This window comes from Macaca nemestrina, chromosome 14 (genome assembly GCF_043159975.1).
Source record: "Macaca nemestrina isolate mMacNem1 chromosome 14, mMacNem.hap1, whole genome shotgun sequence".
Classification (NCBI taxonomy): Eukaryota; Metazoa; Chordata; class Mammalia; order Primates; family Cercopithecidae; genus Macaca; species Macaca nemestrina.
In genome coordinates, this window is record NC_092138.1 from 80,727,180 (window position 1) to 80,745,720 (window position 18,541).

Consider the following 18,541-nt stretch of genomic DNA (forward strand, 5'->3'; position numbering starts at 1 on the left):
ACTGCAAGCTCCGCCTCCCGGGTTCACGCCATTCTCCCGCCTCAGCCTCCCAAGTAGCTGAGACTACAGGCGCCCGCCACCACGCCCGGCTAGTTTTTTGTATTTTTAGTAGAGACGGGGTTTCACCATGTTAGCCAGGATAGTCTCGATCTCCTGACCTCGTGATCCACCCGCCTCGGCCTCCCAAAGTGCTGGGATTACAGGCTTGAGCCACCGCGCCCGGCCTCTAACTTTCTTTACCCCTGAGACCTCTGGAGTCCTCGACGTGGACATGGTGTTTATGGTGCATTCATGCTCCTGAATTCTTTTTTTTTTTTGAGATGGAGACTCACTGTCATCTAGCCTGGAATGCAGTGGTATGATCTTGGCTCACTGCAACCTCTGCCTCCCAGGTTCAAGTGATTCTCCTGCCTCGGCCTCCTGAGTAGCTGGTATTGCAGGCACCTGCCACCATCCCTGGCTAATTTTTGTATTTTTAGTAGAGTCGGGGTTTCACAATGTTGGCGAGGCTGGTCTCGAACTCCCGCCCTCAAATGATCCACCTAACCCAGCCTCCCAAAGTGCTGGGATTACAGGCATGAGCCACCATGCCTGGCCTACGCTCCTGAATTCTTAAATACTGCAAATGATGCGATCTAGGCTTACAAGAGAGGAAGGAGAATTAGATCTATGAATCTAATTAGGCTAAATATTTTAAACAGCTCTTCTCACAGGTTATTGTTTTTGTTCATATCCCAATTCTGAAATTCATTAGCCTTATAGAAATTTGTTAAACCTGAATTACAGAGTAAAATCAAGAAGCTTTTTTTTTTTTGAGACAGAGTCTTGTTCTGTCACCCAGGCTGGAGTCCAGTGATCTCTGACCTCAGCCTCCTGAATAGCTGGGGTCACAGGCATGCCCCACCAAGCCCAGGTGTTTCTTTTAATTATTTGTAGAGATGAGGTCTCATTATGTTGCCTAGGCTGGTCTTGAGCTCCTGGCCTCAAGCAATCCTCCTGCTTTGGCCTCCCAAAGTGCTGAAAATATAGGCATAACCCCCTACACCTGGCTTCAAGAAGTAATTTTAAATAATGTTTTTCATAAGAAGTTGAGCCACTTTACTGAAATGATGACATGCTGAATGGTGCATTTCAGCATTGCATAGTGAAACTGAGGGGACTTGACTAAGTTGGGAGCTGGCAAACCCCTTGCCACCACCACAGCCTTTGCAGATAAAGTCTTGCCTTGCTTCCCCATCCCCTAATGGCAAAATGAATTGCTAAGGTGAGAAAAAGGAATTTTGCACCATCTGCACCAATTCTGAGGCTTTGCAAGTGGTCACCAATGTAGAGAGCATGGTTCAGGACTACATGTTTATTTTTATTTTCTTTATTTTTATTTTGCATCCAGCATGCTCAGAAAAACTAAAGAGAAAAAAAATGGAAGGATGAACATTTTAGAATACAACAAAGCTGCACCATCCTCCAGTCAACGTTTTGGTTCCAGCTTCCTTCTAGCATTGCACAGCTTGAGATGTTTGTTGCTTGTGTTCCTGCAGCATTGAAGCCCCCACTCCCACACCCAGCCCCTGTCATTTCCTGTTTTTAGATCCCCACCTTCTGTCCTGCATGTTGGGGAGGGGTCCATGGCCAGAACCGACTGCTATTGTAGGATCCCTCCTATTGTGCTTGAACCTGATTATAAGACAGTCATTCTTGGAAGTGACCAGACATTATCTAGAGAATTCCAACCACTCAACTGAAGAGAAAGTCACTCACCTGGAGTATTTAGAGGAGAACTCCAGGCATCTTTAAGCAGATGCAGGTGGGAGACACAGCCCTTAAAGATTACCATCCGAGATGCAGCTAAGATCTCAAAGTGAATTCTTAGATTCAGTAAGCCATGGCGCATCATGTGTTTTGGAAGAGCAAAAAGCGTGTCAAGATGTGCTTCTTTATAGTGGGCTTTGGAGAGCTGGACAGGCCAGGGCTTGGCTCTCAACTCTGCCCCTCCTTGTTTTGTGTCTTTGGGCAAATTACTTAAGCTCTGAGCTTCAATGTGTTCATCCACAAAATAGGGATTAACCCTATTTCACAGAGTTGCCATGAGGATTTATTGAGATAATGTATGTAAATGCCTACATATTGTAGGTATGCAATAAATAATTGTTATCATCATCCATATCATCTATATTTCCTGTCAAGGAAACTGGCATATCAGCTAAGCCAGCAAGCACGTGCAAATAGTTCTAGGACCCATTTAGAGTATATGATAAAGTAGAAAAAGAATCTTGAAGCCAGTCTTCCTCGATAAGCTTCCAGCTGAGATTGTCCCAGTTTCTACCTTTGTATCTATAAGAGGCAAGATAGTGGTTAAAGGACCTGGGACAGACTGCCTCCAGTTCAATCCTTGCTTTAGCACTTACGGCTGGAGCCCTTGGGCAAGCCACTTAAAACTCTCTGAACCTTGGTTTCCTGACATGTAAACTAGAGCTCTCAAGAGTACTGACCTCCTACGCTTGTTTTGGGGAATAAATGTAATTATGCATAAAAATCGCATGGTCTAATGCCTGGCATATCATAAATGCTCAACAAAGGTTATGAGCACCTCATCATCAACTAAAGTTGCTAATACCTTTGAGGACTCTCGGGCCCTGGGTTCCTTCTCCAGTTTGACAAGGTACATTCCCATTGCCAGCTCTATGACAGGCTGTCTTTGTAACCTGGCTTCTGTGTACAACAACCTACACGTATGCTTCTGCTCCAGTTGGGCAGTCGATAAGCCTACAGCCTTTGCTACGCTGATATGCCTTTATTCCACAGGTATTCCTTTGCTGTTTCTGTTTTATCTACAGGTATTTATTTATTTATTTATTTATTTATTTATTTATTTATGAGACGGAATCTCACTCTGTCACCAGGCTGGAGTGTAGTGGCGCAATCTTGGCTCACTGCAACCTCCGCCTCCCAGTTTCAAGAGATTCTCCTTACTTAGCCTCCCAAGTAGCTGGAACTACAGGCATGCACCACCACGCCCAGCTAATTTTTGTAATTTTAGTAGAGATGGGGTTTCACCGTGTTGGCCAGGATGGTTTTGATCTCTTGACCTTGTGATCCGCCTGCCTTGGCCTCCCAAAGTGCTGGGATTACAAGTGTGAGCCACTGCACCTGGCCTTTTTTCTTTTGAAACAGAGTTTTGCTCTTGTTGCTCAGGCTGGAGTATAGTGGCACGATGTTGGCTCACTGCAACCTCCGCCTCCTGGGTTCAAGCAATGATCCTGCCTCAGCCTCCCAAGTAGCTGGGATTATGGGATTATAAGCGCCCACCACCACAACAGGCTAATTTTTTGTATTTTTAGTAGAGACGGGATTTCATCATGTTGGCTAGGCTGGTCTCGAACTCCTGACCTCAGGTGATCCACCTGCCTTGGCCTCCCAAAGTGCTGGGATTACAGACGTGAACCACCATACCCGGCCCTGTCTACAAGTTTTAAGAAGCATGAATATCTTGGGGCAACCTGCCTCTGAGAAGGCTGGAAAAATGCTATTATTAGCCTATGGCCAGAGTAGAGAGCAACAGTGAACTACCTGACATTGAAGTCCCACCATGTTCCCATTGTGGGGCTGGCTGCCCTCACATGCTGTTTTTTCGGAAATCTTCATAACAGCCCCAGAAGGTAGGTGTATCCATTTCCTAGGGCAGCTGTAACGAATTCTCACAAATTGTGTGGCTGAAAGCAGTAGTAATTTCTTCTCTCACCGTTCAGGAGGCCTGAAGTCTGAAATTACAGATGGCAGGGTTGGTTCCTTTTGGAGGCTTTGAGGGGAGAATTCATTCCATGCCTTTCTCCTAGCTTCTCGTGGTTGCTAGCAATGTTTAACATTCCTTGACTTGTAAATTAATCATTCCAATTTCTGCCTCCAGATTCACATGGAGTTTCCTCTGTGTACATATCTGTATGCCCTCTCTTCCCCTTATAAAGACACCAGTCATTGGATTTGAGGCCCGCTCTCACCCAGTATGATCTCATCCTAACAAATTATATCCGTAAAGACTCTATTTAATTTCCAAATGTTCCATTCTGAGGTTCTGGGTGGACATGAATTTTGGGGCGGGACACTATTTGACTCCCTTCAGTACTTGCTATATCCATTTAACAGATGAGGACCCTGAGGAGAAAATCCCTTGCATAAGCATCATACAATCAGTTTGTGATACCCAAGTATTCACAAACCCTGACCTTCTTTTCTCTAGATTTGTGTACTTCCCACCATATCACTTTACCACATATAAACAAATGGAGAACAAAGAGTCTAAAAATTATGGCAGCAAAATGGTCAACAGCAGGCAGCCCTGGGATCAAAGAGGGTCTCTGGAGGGTAAACAGGATGAAGCAGAGGCTTTGCAAGCAAATGGCGACCCCTTCCTTGTTGCTGGTTCTCAGATTTCATCCTGTTTCCATAATCAGTATTACTTATTGGCTCTCAACCACCCTGCTCTGCTCCTGGGATTCCACAGTCGGGCAGAGAGAGTCTTCATAAATGAGAGAAGGTAGTAGTTGGTTTCGTTTGCATTAAGAGAAGGAACACATTTCTTTGCACAAAGCAAAATACCCTCCCACGACTCCCCACTGCTCCTCGTATCCCTGCTGGCTTATGCTTATCATGCATCCCAGTGGTACGTGGAGAAATTCCACGCTTTCCTTCTCCTGCAGAGGTTCCTTCCTGGCATTCAGAGCCATAGAAGCAGTGGACGGAAACAGGTGGCCAGCCCTCGGCTGCCCCCAGAGTCTGGCTGCCTAAACTTTTCCCAGAGCGTGGCCCACCAGTGCTGGCCCAGGGTGGGCTTGAGAGAGCAGAGCTGTGAGCAAGACAGGTGTGAGTCCATGTGGTCCCCCTGGTTCTGGCTAAAGGCCGGGGCTGGGGCAGAATCACGGTCAGAACCAGGTCAGGTCACTGAGGACCTGACAAGGCAAATTTGTCAAGGGCAAATATCTTGCTTTAAACCGCAAGTGCACCTCTGGTATCGTGCTCAGAATCCCTTGTAGACAGTGGCATCCGTTTGCCGCATGAGATGGGAGAAAAATTAGCAGCCCTGGCTTGAGTCTTCATTGCCCCTTGGCTGCCCGCTGTGTCCTGTTTCTCATCAGGCGAGTGTCCCCAGTGCCTGTCCTGATCCAGAATTACCACTTAACCCTAGTGGAGACTCTCAGACTGACCATCTGGACTTTCCTGGAGTTCTTGTTTCCTGCCAGACTGTGTCAGAGTGAATTGGATTAGCGGTCTGTTTGCTGGACAGCCTGGCTTCACATGTGGCTTTGTGCTTTTGAAGAAACTTGAGACAAGACTGTTCATGAGTTCCTAGAGTGGGTGGCAATTCACAGTGATGCTGATATCCATGACGATGGGGTGGTTCTGTGCAGGGATCTCTGAACCTTTTAGAACTTTCCATCAGTTTCCCTGAAATCAATAGGTAGCTGATTCCATCAGCTCAAACCATTTTCTTGTTGGAAAGTGGTAGCTCCTTTTGTTAAGTGTTCTTAGAACTCACCAATGATTTCGTCGAAAAAGCATCTCTGATGGTTTTTCTTTCTCCTCTGGAATTGTGAACATTGTCTTGGAGAAGTGAAGCTTGCCATGTAACACCTGCTTTGAGCAGGGAAGAGCATGGTGGGTAAATGTACGAGAGACCCGTTCTGTTCCCTGGACTCAGCTCCCAGAGTCCACCACTGACCTTAGACCCTCAGGCTTCACCGGATGGATAGGAATTAAGTAACAGAAGGGTAGGAATCCCATACATAATCGGTATGGAATTTGGGATTGCCTAAGTGCAGAGTTACATTCTGTTCCAAACCCCAGCATTCACTTTAAACACTAATAAGAGATGTGGTGCTTTTTGCCTATGGAAGACTAGATTGAACAAACCCAAAATATTATTTTTAAAACTTTACTCAAAATTTTAAAATACTATAAGAAAAAATGGGACTCAAATTTAATGAACCCGTGTGTGTGTGTCTGTGTGTGTGTGTGTGTGTGTGCGTGCGCGCGCATGCACACCTTGTAGGTAGGTGAGGAGATTACTAGATTGACTCACCTGTACATTTAAGTTAAATGGAATAAAAAAAAAGACTATTGTTTAGAATAATGGATAAGCCGGCCTCCTATTTTTTGTTCTCCACTTGACTGATTAGTCCTTGGGAAATTCTTCAATGGGATTTTCCTATGACATATTCTGTCTGTGACATAGTTCATGAAATTCGATGATATTTGATTCCCAAGGGGGAATCTGGTTACTCACAGTGTGTTTCAAAACTTTTCTGGGAATAGGCAGCTCTAGGAAGGAAAATGTCTATGTATAGCAGTAAGCCAATAACTTATCTTCAGTGAAAACGGAAGGCGATATTGTCATGCAGCTGTGTAGAATGACAGTACTCCTAAACAGATAATAAATTACAGCCAGAAAGCAAAACCTCCTCAAGAGACGGCCAAGTTTTGGTACACATTTGTTCATTGTGGCCGATTAAAGCCTCACTTTTTAACATGTAGATGGAAAATGAAGATCAGAGGTGTTGTAAAACCTAACAAGTAGATGAGCCTAGGCCGTTTAAAAGTCTAAATGTATTTAAAGCTCGAATTTGTAACTTTTTAATTTATGTATGATACTCTCAATCTTTGCTTTTCCAATTACAATACTAATACCTGCACCGTAACATGCATCTTTGTTTGTTTTTTTTTGTTGTTGTTTTTTGTTTGTTTTTTGAGACAGGATCTCACTCTGTTGCCCAGACTGGAGTGCAGTGATGTGATCACAGCTCACTGCAGCCTCCACCTCTCAGGCTCATGTGATCCTCCCGCCTCAACCTCCCACGTAGCTGGGACTATAGTTTCGTGCCACCAGGCCCGGTTCATTTTTTTAAATTATTTTTTGTAGAAATGGGGTCCCACTATGTTGCCCAGGCTGGTCTTGAACTCCTGGGCTCAAGCTGTCCTCCCAACTCAGCCTCCCAAAGTGCTGGGATTACAGACATGAGCTACTGTACCCTGCCAATAATTCACATCTCTATGAAATAAAAACTATGGACTCCACTTCAGCTTTTCATCACCCCTTTAGCACTGAGTTTCCCCCATTCCTATTCTCCAGGGTTAACCACTGTCTGTCTAATTTCTGCTGCTAAAAGAGGATACCTGAGTCTGAGTAATTTATCAAGAACAGAGATTTAGTTCTTACATTTCTGGAGGCTGTCTCATCCCATAGAAGAAGGTGAGAGGGCAAAAGAGCATACAACCTGTGAGAGAAAAGAGAGGGCCAGCCTCACTTTGATAATGAATCCATTCCTGGTTGACCATTCGTGAAGTCAGAGCCCTCATGACCTTATCCTCTCTTTAAGGTCCCACCTCTCAACACTGTTAAGTTTCCAACACAGGAATTTTGGGAGACACATTGAAACCACAGCAGCCGCAGATAAACTCTCTCTCTCTCTCCCTCCATATATATATATATATATATATATATATATATATATATATGCATATATATACACACACATATATATACACACACATATATATATACACACACACGCACACACACATATATATATGAACTACAGAGAGAGGGCAAACTATATATATAGAATAAAGTATATATGTGTGTGTGTATACATATATATGTGGTTGTGTGTGTGTGTGTGTGTGTGTATGTAGTTCTACTTCCAAGAATTTATACTACAGCCATAGAGGCACATGTAGAAAATGATCTATATCCAAGGATCTCCAATGCCACAATGTTTGCAACAATAGAAGACTAGAAATAATCTAAATTAATAGGGAACTGATCTTTTCATAAAATGGAATATATATTACATATATATATTCCACATATATATACACAAACATACACACACACAAATTATATCCTTTATTATTTAATTCAATTTAATTTTTGTTTTTGAGATAGAGTCCTGCTCTGTCACCCAGGCTGGAGTGCAGTAGCACAATCTCGGCTCACTGCAACCTCTACCTCCCAGGTTCAAGTGATTCTCCTGCCTCAGCCTCCCGAGTAGCTGGGACTATAGGAGCCCACCACCATGTCCAGCTAATTTTTTGTATTTTTAGTAGAGACAGGATTTCGCAACATTGGCCAGGCTGGTCTCGAACTCCTGGCCTTAAGTGATCTGCCCGCCTCAGCCTCCCAATGTGCTGGGATTACAGGCATGAGCCACTGCGCCCGGCCTTCTTGACTTTTAGACAGTGAATTTATCTCCTCCAGGTGCCTAATCACCCATTGGTGCACCATATTTCCTTTTAGTGCTTTCCTACCTTTCTGTCTCTATTTTTAAGTGCTTAATTCCTTTTTCCAGAAGTTAATATATGCATATATTCTAACATTGAAAAGGTGTAGAAAAGAACACAGTGAATAGAAGCTTACCTACACCTGATGTCCAGTGACACCCTTCCCCATTCCAGAGAAAATCTTTGTGATCAGTTTCTTATGTGTCCTTCCAGGGATGACTTATGAATATGCAAATATATATACACACATACCTACATATATACATATAAGATTATTCATATTCATGTTTGTTAACATCAAAGGTAACATGTTCTTTATAAAATGTTCCATAGCACTTGTTACTCAGTAGATTTTGAAGATTGCTATATATAAATTATTGTAGAGCTGGGAGTTCTTCTGTTCTTTCAAAGTTGTATAATATTCCACTTAATGAAAACATCAGGCCAGGCGCAGTGGCTCACACCTGTAATCCCAGCACTTTGGAAGTCCGAAGTGGGCAAATCATGAGGTCAAGAAATTGAGACCATCCTGACCAACATGGTGAAAAATCCATCTCTACTAAAAATACAAAAATTAGCTGGGCATGGTGGTGTATGCCTGTAGTCCTAGCTACTTGGGAGTCTGAAGCAGGAGATTCGCTTGAACCCGGGAGGCGGAGGTTGCAGTGAGTCAAGATCATGCCACTGCACTCTAGCCTGGAGACAGAGTGAGACTCCATCTCAAAAAAAAAAAAAAAAAAAAAAAAAAAAGGGAAAATGTTAGTCCCTTATTAATTTAGGTTATTTCTAGTCTTTTATTATTGCAAACATTGTGGCATTGGAGATCCTTGTGTATAGATCATTTTCTACATATGCCTCTATGTCTGTAGTATAAATTCTTGGAAGTATAACTACTGGGTCAAAAGCATTGTGTGTTTTTTGCCAAATTCCCATCCAAGTTTATGGAGTTGGATGAGGGTACCTCTTTCATTACATGCTGATAACTAATTGTATAGGTGGATAATTGATAACTAATTGTATATTGCTCCAATCAGGGATTCCTTCAGGGATTCCTTTGGGTAAACAAAATCCTGTCTTGAATTGTAAGTATTCCCATCCGATTCACATGTAAGTGCAAATTGTTTTAAAGACCTGACTGCATGCTGAGATGTAGGGTCTTTTGGTGACAGGGCTTGGAGGAGGAACCTATCTGAAGGGTAAGGAGGGAGAGGACAAGACTGGGCGTGTGAGGAGGAAGGGCAGTTGTGAGGCCCAGGCTTCCTTTTCTGTGTGCCTTGAATTGGGCCTTGGAGCAGCTTGAGAAGCTGCCCCAGCTTCCCTAAGCGCCAGGAAACGGGGAGGGGAACCTTCCCAGTGCCACCCTTTCCCCTGCACCTGCTACTTTGCAATTCCAGGCAATGGACTGGCTCTTAACTGTGTTTGAAGCCAGCCTCTCTACCCTGCGGGGCTCACTCCTTCCTGACCTCTTCAAACCTATTTTTGGAACTTTATGTCACACTAAGGTACTAGTGACTGGTGACTGTCACAAGTGGGATAGTTGCATTTAGCAGAATAAAATTCTTCCATTAAAGAGACAAAGTTCTGACAAGGGGATTGTCTATAAGCCGCGCCTCCTTCCGGGAACTCTTAAAATCCCTCTCGGCAAAAGTATCACCTGGTTTCCAAGGCAGCTGCTGCTTCTATCGTCTCGCAGGCTTTCTTGAGACTCTGCCCACTCAGAACGAGTTCACCTTTGCCCAAAGTTTATGCTAAAACCACAGAACTTACAGAGATTAGGAGAAGTGAATTGTGAGGGTTTACGTAGCTGGGATCTCATTTTACAGACCAGAAAACTAAGACTCAGAGGGGAAATGAGGCCTTCCCAAAACTCCTAGCAGCTGGCCTACAGTTTCAAAGTAGTCTCTTGCTGCCTTACATTACAGACACGTCTTAAGGTTTTTTGTTTTTTGATCATGGCTCACTGCAGCCTTGACCTCCCAGGCTCAAGTTCCTCCTGCTTCAGCCTCCAGAGTAGCTGGACTACAGGTGCATGCCACTGAGCCTGGCTAATTTTCAAATTTTGTAGAGACAAGGTCTCACTACGTTGTCCGGGTTGGTCTCAAACTCCTGGACTCAAGTGATTGATTCTCCCGCTTCAGCCTCCCAAGGTGCTGGGATTACAGGTGTGAGCCATAAGATTTTTTTCTTTTATTTGCATTGGCCCAAATGCTTCTTGGGTCTGCTCCTTCCTGAGCTGCCTGGTGTGGCTTCCATGAGCCCTGCTGCATTTTGGGGATTCATGGCTTCTAGCCAGAGCTCTGTTCCTAACCAGCAGAGTGACCCTAGGGAATAGGTGGCTGCCATTGGCTGGTGTCTGCCCCTCTGCAGAGTGCATGGTAATCCCCACTTTGCCATTAATGGGAGGATTAAATAGAAGCTATGGAAGGATATGTGGCACAGACAAGGCACACAGTAGGCGCACCACAGATGTTCACTGAATGATGATCATAATGGTATCAATTGTCTTTAAACCCCAGTGGCTAGACCCTCGTAAGTTGAAGTTTACTTCCCAATCAACCAGGACCAAGTTTCAAAATGGCTTCTTTTCCCCTAGGGCAAGGCACCCTCAGAGACTAATGAGATCAGGTTATGGCACCAGGAGAATTAAACCGGCAGTGCAAATTTATTTTCAGAAAACCCACCCCAAGCTCACGGTCTGCGCTTAGAGGGTGTAGAGGTGTGAGCTGCAGCTTCCTGTTACCTGCTGGATTCCACACTGGTCATTTCTCTCTAGAGACTCCACTGTCATCAGGTGTAGGATGGCTCCGTTTATGCTTTTGCAGGCTGAGGCTAGCTTGCTGGTGGTTCATGTCTCCCTCTGCCTCTGAGTATAATCCACTTTTCTGGAGTACCTAACTGTGACTTTGCCACAGAGTATTTTTCTAACCTCAACCCTATTTTTGCAGCTTGGGGTTGAGGGAAGACTCAGGGAAGTGTGTGAATGTGTGTGTTTTTGTGTGCATGCACACATACAAATGCATGGGTGTGCATGTGTGAGTATATAGATTAGTTTGCTAGGGTTACCATGACAAGGTGCCACAAATTGGTGGGGGGAGGCTTAAACGACAGTCTCACAGTTGGCAGGCTAGAAATGCAAAATCCTCAGCAGAGTTGGTTCCTTCGGAGGGCTGTGAGGGAGGGATCTGTTCCAGGCCCCTCTCCTTGCCTTATAAATAGTTGTGTTCCCTCTATGCACATCTCTGTGTCTACATTTCCTCTTGTTCTAAAGATCCTAGTCATACTGGATTAGGGCCCACCCTGGTGACTTCACTTAAACGTGATTACCTCTGTAAAGTCTGATCTCCAAATAAGGTCACATTCTGAGGTCCTTGGTGTTAGGACTTCAACATAAGAATCTGTGGAGATGACTCAAGTCAACACACAACGGTGTGCCTGTGTGTGGGTGGAGCATATGTGTGTTGGTGTGTGTAGTGGACTCTGGTGTCTCTGAGATGCCAGGTCATATGCAAACCTACTCCTTGGAAAATAGTACTTTAAGAGCACATACAGTTGTCTTTTGTGGATAGGGCAGATTTAAAACCTTTTTTTTTAAACAAATCTTCCCACGGATGTGGAGGGGCAGGTGCGGTAATGGAGTGGGTCCCGGGTACCCCTTTTGCATCGCTGGTTGAGGGCACCTCATAATGGAAAGTCCTGCCCTGGTTCTTCCTTCTCAAGTGGAGCAATGCCATTGGCATGTGATTTCCCCGCCTCATTTTACTTTAGATGACTAAGTAGCATATTCAGGTGCCTTTGGCTACACAACAGAACATTCCAATTATTCCACAGGGCAGCATCAATTCAGAGTTCCCTTGGAGCTCCCTGGTGACTTGATACCACCAAGTCAGTCACTGAGGAATTCCCCAATATTTCTAAATAAATTTGGAGAATGTTTTTAGCATATGGAAAATGTTGTTTAGATGCTGTAAATATTTGTGAAGTCTACTTTTAGCTTCCTTTTCAAAAGAGCCTGCCTGGGCGCCATCTACTCTGATTATCCCTTCCTTGACTTGTGTGCTTGGGAGGGTCCCAGGAGGTCTGCTGTACTGGCTGGTGGGCAGACCACAGGTGAACCCTGTTCCATCTTTCGGCTTCTCGCCAGGACAAACTGCTCCAAAACTGACCGCAAATGAGCTAGCCCCACAGAACCATGCGTGGCCTTTGTCATCTTTCCCCCAGTTTACTGTAAATCTCAGTTCTCTTTGTCCTCTAAAATCTTAATGAAAAAGTGAGTACTTCATGGTACTGAACTGACCTGGAATTCTGACTGACTTTCTAGTTCCGCCTGTAAGTTATGCCCCAAATTTTCCAGGTCAACGTAGAGTTCCAGGGAACGAGGTGGACAGAATCTGGAGGCAGAGTTGAGCCAGCGGTGTTATCAGGCAGGGAGCACTGATAAACACGCCAACTCCCCGTTAGACTCAGTGTAGTGCTGTAGACCCTATTTTGAGGTGACGCTGATGTCTCTATCCAAGGCAAATGCACATCTGTTTTCTTGATGGCAGAGGACTGTTGTTAGCCATGGGATGGTGCAGCTACTTACTCCAGACATTCCTTCAAATGAGAGCACTCATTTCAGACTTCAGATGCATCTGTCCACTTTGGCATGGACTGTAATGTAGCCACTTAAAATACATCTTACAAGGGCCGTTAAATAACGTAAAAAGTGCTTGTGAAATGATATGAGTAAAAAAAAACTTGGCACAGAATTGCATTTACTGTCTGGTCTCAATGATATTAAATATGTATTTCTGAGAAGACAATGGAATGAAATGAAATATTAACTTTTTTTCTGAGCGGAGGGGAATGAATATTTTTTTTCCCAAATGTTCTGTGGTGAGCATTTGTTATCACACACACACGCACACATGCACATACCACATGCATGTACACACGCACAAGCACACACCACAAGCTGTCCTGAAAAGTCTAACTGGAGATTTCTCCAGGGTCTTTCAGATTTTTTGCTGCCTCAATACCCCTGGGATATCAATTCCCTGCTTGTCCCAGGGCCCACCTCTGAATTGCCGAGAAGACAGAGGTATCTGATTCACATCAATGTCACCAGCTCCTGCCTCTCTGTTCAGCCCTGAGTGTGACAGGAGCAGGCTGGGCCTGCTCTCGCTGGGAATGCCGCTGCCCTCCAGCTCCGGCCAGCCAGGGAGGGGCCAGGCTTCTCCGAAGGAGGTTAAAGTCCTTCTTTGTGTGAATGGCCTTTTAGGGAGCAGAGGGAGGGCCCACGGTGACATCACAGTCTTCCGTCAGGAGGCTCAGGAGGAATTTGTCCAGCTTGAGCCAGGGCGCACGCAGGAATCTGTCTGGAAAAAGGCAGTTCTCACTGAGGAGGTTTGAGGCGCACGCTCTGGGCAGGGTAAGCCAAGTCTGCTGACTTATCTTCTTGTCCTTTTCTTTCTAATTTGAAAGGACAGGGTCTTTTTTGAGGCCAGTGTCTTTATGGAGGAGGTTTTCTGAGTCTCTCATGTGTTGTGGAGAGTCCTTTCTTGCTGTAAAGTGGGCAGCCGAGCTCAGACTGGTGTCTTGCTTCTCCTCTCTCTCTCTCTCTTTTTTTTTTTTTTTTTGCAAATCTTATAAAACTCTCAGCTTTTGTGCTAAGAGGAAAAGAGGACACTCAGTCCTGCACATACAGTGCAAAGCTATATGAGTCGTCTGTGGCAGATCATGCTTTGAAGATGGTGTGAGTGTGTCTGAGAATCTGTGTGCCCTTTTCCAGAACAGAACCAAGTGACTGGGTGATTCTGGTGCCTCGTTTCCTAGCCATCCTCTAGTATTTGTTCAAGAGACCCAGTCCTATGGTCTACAGCCAGCCTTCTGTTTCCATGCTGTGGAACTCACCACATTCACAGGGTGGCTTGGGGGAATACGGTTTTTGGGGGAATGTGTGGTACCTGTCTCTTGGAGGTCTCATGGGGATGGAAGGAGACCCTCACCAGCTTCGTTTATAGGCACAGAATCGTCTGTAGACAGAGGGTTAACCACAAATGCGTCTGGCACCGTCTTTCCTTGGGGCTCGGCCTCAATATAGTGGATTCTGCTGGGTCCACAGTGGTGCTTGGCTTTTGATCCCTGCCGTGACCTGCTCACCAGGCATGAACCCAAGATCCGGAACTATTTTTAAACCAAGAGGGACACAGCAAATTTATAAAGAATTGAAAAACGAGGCTTGCTTTTGTCTTTACCGGAATCAGTTACCCTAGAAATCTCAGCTTGCAGGAGCCAGAGTTCCCTCTGTGGCCTTGAGCTTGGTTTGTTCTGGGGTGGGGACTACCTTGCAAAATAATCTCACAGTGAAAAGGGCCTTTGGTGAGAAGAGCATCCGAGGGCTCCTTGATAGGGCCCTCCGTATTCCCCATTGAGGAAAACATGAAACTCACATCTCTCCTCATTCACGGGAAACCCGGAAGCCTCCCAGTCACTCCTGTAAGAAGTGGATCTCCAAGTAACGGAAAGAAACAACCCTTTCATCCGCTGCTGCAGAAAAGGCAACAGCAGCTTCCTTCCTTTCCTCCCCTCCCCACTGCTGACCCCCACCACACACACCATCTTCAGTTTCTTTCACAGAAAGCCCAAGCTGTAAATGTATTCATCAAATAACACCTTAACATTTTCCAGATGTGATTGGAGCCACTGACTTTTCAGCAGGGCTAAGAGGATGTTATTAATAGGCTAAGCTGTGGTGCTGGGGGAGACTCCGTTCTATGAGAAATTGACCAGGTCTCCTTCACCAGGAATGTGGGTCAAGACACAGGCAAGCCTTGTTTCCAGTGAAGAGGTGGGGAGTTCCAGAAGTATTTTCATCCCGTCTTCATACCTGTACCTGAGGCATAAGACAGAGAGAATAGCAGAACGGCGAATTACTCTTTTGACCAATACCGTAGAAGCTTTCAGAAAAAAAGGCTGGGCCTGCAGGAGCAGGAATAGGACTCCTGGCCTCCAAAGCGTTGAGTTTTCTTTTTAGAACTGCCCTAGTCACATTGAGCTGTAATGGCTTCATGGCAGGAGATCCATGGAGGCAAACCCAAGAAGTGGTTTTAGTATCTGCCCCTTTTAAGGGTCACAGCATTGACCCGAGCCTGTCGGGTCCAAATTTAGCCTGCGTTTGCCCCAGGAGTGCTTGAGGTCTGGAGTCTGGCCGGCTGTCTTCCATCAGCTAGGAGGGGAGGCTCTAGCCTCCTTAGGGAGTGGCTTGGTTCCCAGTTTCCCACAATCAACAGAGGCCCCTAGTTCTACAGGCCGGAAGAAGCTCTGCCGTGGGCATGGAAGAGGACAGCCTGCTCAGGACTGGAATGTGGCCCAAGTTATCACCCGGGGCCTCTCCTCTCCGCCACTTCCCGCTTGTAAGCTCAGCTTAGAAGCCCAAAGCCTAACTCATGCAGCAAGCAGTTCCCAGACTTTCCTGCTGTCTGTGCCTTCAGGGAAGGGTGGAACGGGTGGGCCCCCTCAGAGTTCCAGCTTCTTCTCCTTCCTGCCATCTTCAGCAGAGAGGGCCAGAGGAGGTGCAGCCAGCCTGCTTAGGAACTTTGGTACACCGCGCTTTCTTCAATTATTTTTGCCCGGCACGATTTGTGCCGTTGAAGAGGGTTGGAAGTTTATTTCCAGCTATTGCTGCAGCCCTTCCTTCCCCTGGTGCTATTTGTTCTTCTTATGGGAACTGGTACTCACTCCCTCCAAGTCTGTTAGCTTCTTGCTGGGGATGGGGGATCACCTTGGAGCTCTGAGGACCTCGCATGGCCCAGGCTGAGAGCATATAGCTGTGCAGGGTCCCAGGGTATGCTTATGGATCCAAGGTAGTGTTGACCTCTTCAACTTCTGTTCCCCTTCCTTATGCCTCGGGTTCCCTCGGTTTGGGGAGTTAGCCTCCCCCAGACCTCCTGACTGTAGCTTTGCCTGGTTTGTCCAAAGCTGATGAGGTTCAGCTGATGTGGTCATCTTTTAGGTCTCTGGGCATCATCCACCAGCCAGGTGCACTTCCTTCTCCCCCCGCCCCCACCCCCACCCCTGCCCGCAGTCCCCACCCCACCCTACCCCTTCTGCATTTGCCTTAGTGCTGGAGACATCCTGACTTAGCCAGAAAGTTAAAAGTTTAGGAAGAACCTCTCTAAAGACAGCCACACATAGCTCGTGGAACCAGTTCTTCATCATGATTGTCGTTGCGTCCTGTGTACTGAAAACGTGACTTACAAAAGAGAGGCAGGATGAGAAGCGAAAACGGAGATACTCTCTGATTTCACAGCTATGAAGAATTTTTGTTTTATAGCCATGCCTCTGTTCCTAGGCCAAGAGTGAGTTTGTATTTTTGGTGGAACTTATAAATAACTGGATTAAAGGATCGGGTCACCTATTATCTGGAGAAAAGCATTTCTAATTTAAATGTCATGGCTTTAGTAGGAAGTAATCTGGGTTATTCAGAGCAGAGAAACCTGGTTGTACAGCCTGGTGTTTGAGTAATTTGGGTCACACTGTGCATTTAGGCTAGGAGCCTGGGAGGTCGAGATGGGTTAGGGACACTGTCGAGCTTTAACAGCCTGAGGATGGTGGGGCAGAGCGGAGGCTGTGAACACAGTGAACATTGTCCTTGTGGTGAAGGACACCTTTCCGCTCTCTGCCTGGACTCAGGCAGGCCTGCTAAGGAAAATGCACTTCCTTAAAGTTATCTCTGTTCATGACATGCCTAGCTGCAGGCCTAGGTACCCTGGGCAGAAAGAACACATGGGTGTCTATGCCCAGTGGGTCAGGGATCAGGGCCCTGCTGTTGTGTTTTCTGTGCAAATGTAAACAGGCTTCTAGAATCTCACTTGTGGTGTTGGTGAGGAGTTGCAGCCTTTTCTCACAGTGTCCATCACAATGACATGGACATGGGATCTTAATATTTTACCTCTGGCAAGTGGCCAGAGGAAACAGAACCCCTTCAGAGCCCAGCCCAGAGGGTGAAACTCCCAGACTGTGCAAGAAGTCACATTTCTTTCTTTTTTTTTTTTTTTTTTTGAAATGGAGTCTCGCTCTGTCGCCCAGGCTGGAGTGCAGTGGCGCGATCTTGGCTCACTGCAAGCTCCGCCTCCCAGGTTCACGCCATTCTCCTGGCTCAGCCTCCTGAGTAGCTGGGACTACAGGCGCCCACCACCACGCCCGGCTAAGTTTTTCATATTTTTAGTAGAGACAGGGTTTCACCGTGTTAGCCAGGATGGTCTTGATCTCCTGACCTCATGATCCACCCGCCTCACCCTCCCAAAGTGCTGGGATTACAGGCCTGAGCTACCGCACCTGGCCCAAGAAGTCACATTTCTAGCTGACACATAGAGCAGCAGATATGTCTCCAGAGAGTTAAGTCTCGACGGAGTTCATCTGTCTCTGACCAAGACTGAATAAAGAAGGCAAAGAGATCATTGACTTTTAAAGCTAAATTGTGAGTCTCACATCATCTGTAGAGATTCAAGCAAGTAAAAGATCAACCAAAAAGCCAAGCTAACTCTCTTTTGATCCATCCACTCTTCTTACCATTTCCCATGTCATTTCAAAAGCCTCCTATTATTGAGAATGCATTTTGATATATCAGGATAGAATGAGAAGAACCCACCTTCAAATCCTGGCTAGGGGACTTACTAGCCAGATGATCTTGAGAAATGTCCCTTTATTTCTCTATACCTGTTATTCTGAAGTTTTAAGACTGAAATAAAATTCGTGCCTTTCCCACTTAACAGAGGGCCATGTTTCAAGCATCAGCTGACATATGTATGTGCATGTACTATGAAATGATAAGCTATTAGACATGTGTCAACTAGAAAATGGGGATGCCACGCTTACAGATGCCCACGGGAAAGGCTTGTCAGGGCTGTCTCATTCACTCGTACGTTTACTTGGCTAGCTGAGTAATGGAGATGGACCAGGTTCTGTTTTATCCAGTGTGTGACCCCTCCTCTGCTTCTCATGTGACTGGAGCCCCAGGTCTGGTGGTTCTTGACTACTTATTCTACTTACTGCATTTCAGGGCTTAACTTTTAAGGACATTTTGTGAAATTATTCTCTCTGTTGCAGCACAACTGTATCTTCCTAGTTGTGTTCAGCTTCAACTAAAATTCACATGTAAGGATCTGGGGTTAGGGAAAGATTAGGGAGATTAGAGCTGCCATAGGTTCTGACTTTGAGTCTTTCCTGGGCCTTTTTTCTTTAATCTTTTCTTGTTGATTTCTTTTCTTCTAAAAATCTGCTCTTTTCC

General features: G+C 45.6%; 1 protein-coding gene and 1 long non-coding RNA gene across 14 annotated transcripts in view; both read left to right on the forward strand.

The window, feature by feature from the left end:
* The window catches only part of LOC139358192 (uncharacterized), a 28,022-nt gene extending 18,994 nt beyond the window's left edge, over positions 1-9,028 (forward strand). Inside the window, exon 2 of the long non-coding RNA XR_011612779.1 lies at positions 1,391-9,028. This is a non-coding gene — a long non-coding RNA (uncharacterized lncRNA). The remainder of the gene's footprint in view (positions 1-1,390) is intronic.
* LOC105481052 (PALM2 and AKAP2 fusion) overlaps positions 1-18,541 on the forward strand; it is a 545,532-nt gene that overhangs the window by 484,959 nt on the left and 42,032 nt on the right. Inside the window, exon 1 of one of the 13 annotated variants that reach the window (XM_011740326.2) lies at positions 13,533-13,681. The exons of the other annotated variants lie outside the window; for them this stretch is intronic. The gene's annotated coding sequence lies outside the window, so the exon portion shown is untranslated. Of the gene's footprint in view, positions 1-13,532; positions 13,682-18,541 lie in introns of those variants that run through there. 13 annotated transcript variants of the gene reach the window in all.